Below are 8221 nucleotides of genomic sequence, written 5' to 3'. Positions count from 1 at the left end.
TGAATAGGTTGGAATATGAACAAGAGGCTACTAGGTAGCTCTCCAACACCACTTTCTACAAGCCATTACCCTCTGATCCCACTGAGGGGATGTGATGCAGCAGGGAGGGGGGAGTGTTGACCTGGGAATGTGGCAGGGGAGTTTCACTGGGGATGGTATACCTGAGAGCCTGTAACCTGAACCAGGAGAGGGAGGTAACACCTCTGCCCTGGGAATGTGGACAAAGGCTGCAGGAGGGAGCCTGCTGGGTGGGGGTTTAGTTTCAGTTTGGTGCTGGGTGGTGGAACGCAGGGAACCCCAGGGCTGGGGTCTAAGCTCCCTGCCCCCCAGAAGGACTTGACTGAGGGGTCCTGGTTGTACCCACAAGCTCTGTTTTAGACTGTGTTCCTATTGTCCAAACAACCTTCCATTTTACTGGCTGGCTGAGAGTCACAGTGAATCCCAGGAAGAGGGGTGCAGGCCCCGGACTCCCCCACACTCCATGACAACTGGTGTTAGCGGTGGGATGTACTGCACCCCGTGAACGGCGCTTCCTGCAGTAAATGACTGGGGAACAGTAAAACGAAGGGGGATTGACGGGGACCAGGTGTGTTGAAGATTCAGAGAGAGACTGTTTCCAGGGCCGGTTAACCCCTGGGAGTGTGTGACCAGAGAAAAGGACTTTTGCAGTAATAGGGTCCCCCGGGGAATTGCAGTGAGTGGTCCCAGGGGCGGAGGAGTCTGCAGCTCGACCCTGGCAAAGAGGTGGTGACCTCAAGAAGGACTGGCACCCTAGGGTTTCTTCCTGGAAACCGTGGAAAGTTGCCCAGGTCTGTGAGTGGCCAGTAGGGAGATGTTTGCTAAACGCCTTAAGAGTGACCTGGTGGAGCTGTGCAGGCAGAGGGGGCTGCGCATTGGGAGGTCCACCAAGGAACAGCTGATTGCCCAGTTGGAGGAGAGGGATTGCTTGGATGACCCGATCCCTGTCCCTGAGGGAAGCCGCCCAGTGGATGCAGCGTGGGGCCTGGGGCCTGACTGGGATGGGAGGGGTCAGACTGCTGCCGAGGACATCCCGAGACCCTTCCTACCTATGCCTGGGGGAGGGGTTGGGGGAAGCCCAGTGAATACCAAGGGCACCCTGACCCCAGCAGCCAGCAGGGATCCTCCCGGCGAAACTCCCCATCCCTGGAGTGGAGGCAGCTGGAATGGGAGAGGGAGATGAAAATGAGGGAGCTGAAGGATCATGAAAAGCAGCGTCAGCATGAGTGGGAAGAGAAGGAGGAGAAGGAGAAACAGAGGCAGCAGGAAGAGAAGCAGAGACAGCATGAACTGGAGCTGGCCAGGCTGAGGAGCAGTGGGGCCCCAGCTGCGGTGAGTGAGGGGTGACCCAGGACTGCAAGGAGCTTTGATAAGTGCTTCCTGGCCCAGCGTAAGGAAGGGGAGGATTTAGATAGCTTCCTGATGGCCTTTGAGAATGCCTGCAAGATGCACAGGGTTGACACTGCAGACAGGCTCCAGTTTCTCACCCCCTTACTGGACCCCAGAGCCGTGGAGGTGTACAGCCGAATGACAGGGGCGGAGGCAGGGGACTACGAACTGTTCAAAAAGGCCCTGCTCCGTGAGTTTGGGCTGACCCCCAAGATGTACCGGAAAAGGTTCTGGAGTCATCGTAAAACACCTGAGGTCACATACCTACAACTGGTCAATCGAATGCAGGGATATGCCCGCAAGTGGACAGCTGGGGCCCAAGTTAAAGAGGACCTGCTTGACCTAATTGTACTGGAGCGACTGTATGAACAGTGCCCTTCCGACCTGAGGCTATGGTTGGTGGACAAAAAGCTGGAGAACCCACAGCATCTAGGGCAGCTGGCCGACGAGTTTGTGAACAGTCAGTCAGGGGGTAGCAGGGAGGAGTCCCAAAAGAACAGGCCCCCCACGATGCAGAGAGAGAGAGTCACCATGGGACCTCCCAGCGGGGAAATATGGAGAACCCCCTCCCAAGGGGAAAGCCTGGCGTCGGGACCCTCCAACCTGCTAGAGGGGACCAACGTGACCTGAGCTGCTATCACTGTGGCCAGAGAGGTCATGTATGGACCCAGTGCCCCAGGTTCAGGGACAGACTGAGCAGACCCAACCTACCCAGGGTTAACTGGGTAGGGACCCAGCTGAATAAGGGGCAGATGGTCCAGGCAAGGGGGGCTGCGAGTTTACCACCTGCTCAGGAGGGAAGAATACCCCCGGCCAGCTCCGCCAGAGGGCTGGAGGCTCTGGACTCAGAGTTCTCGGTTTACAGGGTGGGGGCTGTCCCTCCAGAGAGAGTGCCTTGTTCCCGTGGAGGTGAATGGGAGGAAGGTCAATGCATACTGGGATACGGGCGCGGAGGTGATGCTGACCCAGCCTGAGGTGGTGGCCCCAGATTGGGTGGTGCCCAACACCTACCTGATCCTGACGGAGGAGGGTAGAACCCCATTCAAGGTGCCCATGGCAAGGGTACACCTGAAATGGAGGGCCCAAGGAGGGCCCCAAGGACATGGGGGTGCACCACCATTTGCCCACTGAGGTTTTGATGGGGGGGGATCTAGAGGACTGGCCAAGCAACCTCCAGACTGTCCTGGTTGTGACCCATAGCCAGAGCCGGCGAGGGGCAATGCACCCTGACCTTGAGGAGGGTACCACACCGGAGGCGCAGAACCCTACCCTGGTAGGGAGGGAGTGCCGAGGGGCACGGCTCAGAGAGGCTGTGGCCTCAGACCCGGCCAATGAGAGGGAACCGGGCCCCATCCCTTCCCCAGCCGCTGAGTTCCAGGCCGAGTTGCAGAAAGATCTCTCCTTGTGGAAACTCAGGGACCTGGCCGACCTCAGTGTGGTATGGACCATGAGGAGAGGTTGCCAGGAGAGGTTCCTGTGGGAGAAGGGGTTCCTGTACCGAGAATGGGCTCCCCCAAGGGAAGTGGAGTCCTGTGGGATCAGGAGGCAGCTGGTGGTACCCCAGAAGTATCGCTGCAAGCTACTTACCTGGCCCATGCCATCCCCCTCTCAGGGCAGCAGGGAATCTGGTGCACCTGGCAGAGGCTGCTACAGAACTTTTACTGGCCTGGGGTCTTTACCACTGTCCGGCAGTATTGCCGATCCTGTGACCCCTGTCAGAGCGTGGGGAAGGCCTGGGATAAGGGGAAAGCGGCTTTGAGACCTTTGCCCATCATAGAGGAACCTTTCCAGAAGGTGGCCATGGACATAGTGGGACCTCTCAGCAAGACGACCTGGTCGGGGAAGAAATACATTTTGGTGGTGGTAGATTTTGCCACCCGCTACCCCGAGGCAGAGCCCTTAGCTTCCATTGAAGCAGACACCGTGGCAGATGCGCTCCTGACCATTTTCAGCTGAGTGGGGTTCCCCAAGGAAGTCTTGACAGACCAAGGATCCAACTTCATGTTGGCCCTGCTCCGGTGCTTGTGGGAGAAATGTGGGGTCCAGCACAACTGGGCCTCAGCTTATCATCCCCTGTCCAATGGGCTGGTGGAGAGGTTCAATGGGACACTAAAGATGATGCTGAAAACCTTTATGAACCAGCACCCGCAGGATTGGGACAAGTACTTACCTCACCTTCAGTTTGCGTACCGGGTATCCCAGGAGTTTACTGGATTTTCACCTTTCAAACTGTTATATGGAAGGAGGGTAAGGGGATCCCTGGACCTGATGAGAGACGAATGGGAGGGGAAGGCCACTCCCGATGGAGAGTCAGTCATGGAGTATGTCCTGATCTTCCGAGAGAGACTTTCTGAACTCATGGGCCTGGCCAGGGAGAATCTGGCCAGAGCCCAGAAGAAGCAGAAGGTCTGGTATGACTGCACGGCGCGGGCCCGCGCCTACGTGACCGGGGATCCGGTGATGGTTCTCATCCCCATGAGAAAGAACAAACTACAGGCTGTCTGGGAGGGCCCATTCAAGGTTGTCAAGCAGATAAATGAGGTAAACTCTGTGGTGGAGCTGTCTAACCGGGCGCACCACCGCTGGGTGTACCATGTGAATATGATGAAGCCATATTATGCCAGGGGGAATGTGGTGTTGGCCGTGTGTGGACATTGGGAGAAGCAGGGAGATGACCCTTTAGTAGATCTATTCCCTGGAACCAGAGCTGGTTCACCCCTGGAAACAATTCCCCTCTCGGATCAGCTAATCACTGCCCAGCAAGCTGAGATCAGAGGGGTGCTGCATCCATACCGACAGCTGTTTTCCAACCAGCCTGGATGCACTAATCTGACTGTCCACCGGGTGCAGACAGGATCGGACCTGCCGATAAGATGCTCCGTCTTCTGAGTCACAGTGAAAACTGCTCAGGACCTGGAAAGAGAGGTCAGGGACATGCTGGCTTTGGAGGTGATCTAGCCATCTGCCAGCCCTTGGGCCTCGCTGGTGATGCTGGTCCCCAGAAAGGATGGGTCGATCAGGTTCTGTGTGGACTATCGGAAGCTCGATGCCATCACTGTATCTGATGCCTATCTCATGCCCAGGCCTGATGAGCTCCTAGATAAATTGGGAGGAGCTAAATACCTTACCACCATGGACCTTACAAAGGGCTACTGGCAAGTGCCGCTGGATGCAGATTCCCAGCTGAAATCAGCCTTTATCACCCCTCTGGGACTCTATGAGTTCCTGACCCTGCCTTTTGGCCTCAAGGGAGCGCCAGCCACCTTGCAGCGCCTGATGCATCAGCTACTGAGGGGGATGGAGAGTTTTGCCATGGCGTATATTGATGACATCTGTGTCTTTAGCCAGATCTGGGAGGACCATGTGTCCCAGGTTAGACAAGTGCTGGACCGACTCCAGGAGGCTGGGCTGACTGTAAAAGCGGAGAAGTGCAAGGTGGAGATGGCTGAAGTATCTTACCTGGGCCATCGGGTGGTGAGTGGCTGCCTAAAGCCAGAACCCAGCTAAGGTGGAGGTGATCAGAGACTGGCCCGCTCCCCATACCAAAAAGCAGGTCCAAGCCTTTCCTGGGTTGGCAGGATACTACCGAAGGTTTGTGCCCCACTTTAGCACCATAGCCACCCCCATCACTGAGCTATGGAAGAAGGGGAAGCCAGACAAGGTGGTCTGGACCAAGCAGTGCCAGGAGGCTTTCCGGGCGCTGAAGGAGGCTCTGGTCAGTGGCCCAATTCTGGCAAACCCAGACTTTGACAAGCCCTTCCTGGAGTTCACCGATGCCTCAGACACGGGACTGGGGGTGGTGTTAATGCAGGAGGATGAAAAGGGGAAGAGACACCCCATCGTGTACCTGAGCAAGAAGTTGCTACCCCGGGAGCAACACTACGCGGCCATTGAGAAGGTGTGCCTGGCCATGGTGTGGGCCCTTAAGAAACTAGAGCAATATTTTTTCAGGCGACACTTCACTGTGTACACCGACCACTCTCCCCTGACCTGGCTGCACCAGATGAAAGGAGCCAACGCCAAACTCCTGAGGTGGAGCTTACTCCTGCAGGATTATTACATGGACGTGGTCCATGTGGAGGGAAGTGCCAATATGAGAGCGGATGCGTTGTCCCAGAGAGGAGGCCCTGAACTTCCCCAGGTCACTGGTCAGAGTGACCCCGCTCAGTTCAGTTTTGAAGGGGGGAAGAGATGTGATGCAGCAGGGAGGGGGGAGTGTTGACCTGGGAATGTGGCAGGGGAGTTTCACTGGGGATGGTATACCTGAGAGCCTGTAACCTGAGCCAGGAGTGGGAGGTAACACCTCTGCCCTGGGAATGTGGACAAAGGCTGCAGGAGAGAGCCTGCTCGGGGTGGGGGGTGGGGGTTTAGTTTCAGTTTGGTGCTGGGTGGTGGAACACAGGGAACCCCAGGGCTGGGGTCTAAACTCCCTGCTACCCCAGAAGGACTTGACTGAGGGGTCTTGGCTGTACCCACAAGCTTTGTTTTAGACTGTGTTCCTATTGTCCAAACAACCTTCCATTTTACTGGCTGGCTGAGAGTCACAGTGAATCCCAGGAAGAGGGGTGCAGGCCCCAGACTCTCCCATACTCCGTGATAGGGTTACCAAAAGAAACTACACTATCTGCTCTAAGAAACTCCCCGAAAAAGCACAAGAACAAATCTTCACAGACACACCCCTAGAATCCTGACCAGGGGTATTCTATCTGCTGCCCAAGATCCTTAAACCTGGAAATCCTGGACACCCCATCATCTCAGGCATTGGCACCATGACAGCAGGATTGTCTGGCTATGTAGACTCCCTCCTCAGGCCCTACACTACCAGCACTCCTAGCTATTTTCGAGACACCACTGACTTCCTGAGGAACAAGCCAGTCGTTGCTTACAGACTGCCCCCCCAACCTGAAGCAAATATTCACCAGCAATGACACACCATACAACAAAAACACTAACCCAGGAACCCATCCTTGCAACAAAGCCCGTTGCCAACTGTGTCCACATATCTGTTCAGGGGACACCATTATAGGACCTAATCACATCAGCCATATTAATGAATGGACTATAAGCCCTGGCTGGGGGGCTGTCTGTAAGCAAGGACTGGCCTGTCTCCCAAGATCTGTGAGAGTGATGGGTCGTCCTTCAGGATAGGTTGTAGATCCTTGATGATGCGTTGGAGAGGTTTTAGTTGGGGGCTGAAGGTGATGGCTAGTGGCGTTCTGTTATTTTCTTTGTTGGGCCTGTCCTGTAGTAGGTGACTTCTGGGTACTCTTCTGGCTCTGTTAATCTGTTTCTTCACTTCAGCAGGTGGGTATTGTAGTTGTAAGAATGCATGATAGAGATCTTGTAGGTGTTTGTCTCTGTCTGAGGGGTTGGAGCAAATGCGGTTGTATCGTAGAGCTTGGCTGTAGACAATGGATCGTGTGGTGTGAGCTGGATGAAAGCTAGAGGCATGTAGGTAGGAATAGCAGTCAGTAGGTTTCCGATAATGGGTGGTGTTTATGTGACCATCGCTTAGTAGCACCGTAGTGTCCAGGAAGTGGATCTCTTGTGTGGAGTGGTCCAGGCTGAGGTTGATGATGGGATGAAAATTGTTGAAATCATGGTGAAATTCCAGGTTTTTCTGCAGTTTCATACTTTGAGCTCTGAGCAGTCATACTGCTCCCTTACATACAATGCAACTCCCCCACCTTTTCTGCCCTGCCTGTCCTTCCTGAACAGATTATATCCATCCATGACAGTACTCCAGTCATGTGAGTTATCCCACCAAGTCTCTGTTATTCTAGTCACATCCGATGAATGCATCCGATGAAGTGAGCTGTAGCTCACGAAAGCTTATGCTCTAATAAATTTGTTAGTCTCTAAGGTGCCACAAGTACTCCTTTTCTAGTCACATCATAATTCCTAGACTGTGCCAGGACTTCCAGTTCTCCCTGCTTGTTTCCCAGGCTTCTTGCATTTGTGTATAGGCACTTGAGATAACTCGCTGATTGTCCCTCTTTCTCAGTATGTGGCAGGAGCCCTCCCCTCTCGCGCACTCCTGCTCGTGTTTCCTCCCGGTATCCCACTTCCCCACTTACCTCAGGCTTTGATCTCCTTCCCCCGGTGAACCTAGTTTAAAGCCCTCCTCACTAGGTTAGCCAGCCTGCTTGCGAAGATGCTCTTCCCTCTCTTCGTTAGGTGGAGCCCGTCTCTGCCTAGCACTCCTCCTTCTTGGAACACCATCCCATGGTCAAAGAATCCAATGCCTTCTCTCTGACACCACCTGCGTAGCCATTCGTTGACTTTCACGATTCCATGGTCTCTACCCAGGCCTTTTCCTTCCATGGGGAGGATGGATGAGAACACCACTTGCACCTCAACCTCCTTTATCCTTCTTCCCAGAGCCACGTAGTCTGCAGTGATCCACTCAAGGTCATTCTTGGCAAGGTCTATTAATATTGATCCACCATCATTCCTGGAAATCAGTGGCAGTGAGGTACTGAAATGCCTGGGAAGATCTGGGCCTGTTGGACGAAAGCTGCTGCACCTGGAGGATGCTAGAACCCCCACACCCGGTTCTCTGGCCAGAACTCCGGCAAGAGGATGTTTTAACTGGCCAGGCTGTGACTGAGCTGTGGGGAATTAGCAGCCTTGGCAATGAGAGTGCGGTCCTGTTGGCTCTTTGGCCAGTGATGTCTTGGACATGCGCAGGGGAATTGTTTGATTTGCAGGGTGCTGCTGGGCTTTGTTGGGGCAGTTTCCTGGGGATCGATCTGGAGCCTGCATATTCCGAGGCAACTGTCCTAATTGACTCTATCTGAGTTGGGCGCTGCTC

This window comes from Dermochelys coriacea, chromosome 16 (assembly GCF_009764565.3).
Source record: "Dermochelys coriacea isolate rDerCor1 chromosome 16, rDerCor1.pri.v4, whole genome shotgun sequence".
In the NCBI taxonomy this organism is placed as follows: Eukaryota; Metazoa; Chordata; order Testudines; family Dermochelyidae; genus Dermochelys; species Dermochelys coriacea.
Note: the sequence above shows the minus strand (reverse complement) of the source record.